The sequence below is a fragment of the Bison bison genome, unplaced genomic scaffold (assembly GCF_000754665.1).
Source record: "Bison bison bison isolate TAMUID 2011002044 unplaced genomic scaffold, Bison_UMD1.0 scf7180017849445, whole genome shotgun sequence".
Taxonomy (NCBI): domain Eukaryota; kingdom Metazoa; phylum Chordata; class Mammalia; order Artiodactyla; family Bovidae; genus Bison; species Bison bison.
In genome coordinates this window covers 14,254-14,750 of record NW_011480018.1, presented here as the reverse complement: position 1 = coordinate 14,750, position 497 = coordinate 14,254, and the positions used below count along the sequence as shown (strand labels likewise).

Here is a 497-nt window from a genome sequence, read left to right as displayed (position 1 = left end):
AGGGCGGAATGCCATTCCTTGGCTCCACCCCCTCTCTCCAAGCAGGGCTGGGGCCCACAGGTAGCTTCCTTGAGAGGGCTCCTGTGCCCAGCCAGCCTGCCCTCGACAGCAGTCCTGCAAATTTCAGGGTGGGGTGGAGTCACACAGGCTGATATCCTGGGGTCCGGGGGGCTCCCAGGCTCAGAGCACTTGGCAAGGAGTGCCAAGTGGGGGCCCATGAATTATTCAGAGACACCGGACACCCAGCCTGAGCCAGGAGCGGCTGGGGGGCTGACCTGCGGGCCACCTAGCCCAACAGGGGGCCCGCGGAGGCCTCCTCTCCAGTCTCCACCCTGGCTGGCTCAGGGCCAGAGCTGAATGCAGGGAGAGGGCGCCTCCCCACTGGTCAGCAGCTTGAGGGCTCTTGTCCTCACTCATGGAAATGGCAGTGGCTGAAGGGTGTGGGGGAGGGGAAGCACCTCGGGGTGCCTCAGATGGGGGGCTGCTGTGAAACTGCC

The 497-nt window shown here is 65.2% G+C and overlaps 1 protein-coding gene across 1 annotated transcript in view; it reads left to right on the top strand.

Annotated features, from left to right (window-relative positions):
• Positions 1 to 497, top strand: part of LOC104993803 — a 10,211-nt gene that overhangs the window by 836 nt on the left and 8,878 nt on the right. The gene's annotated exons all lie outside the window — the stretch shown is intronic.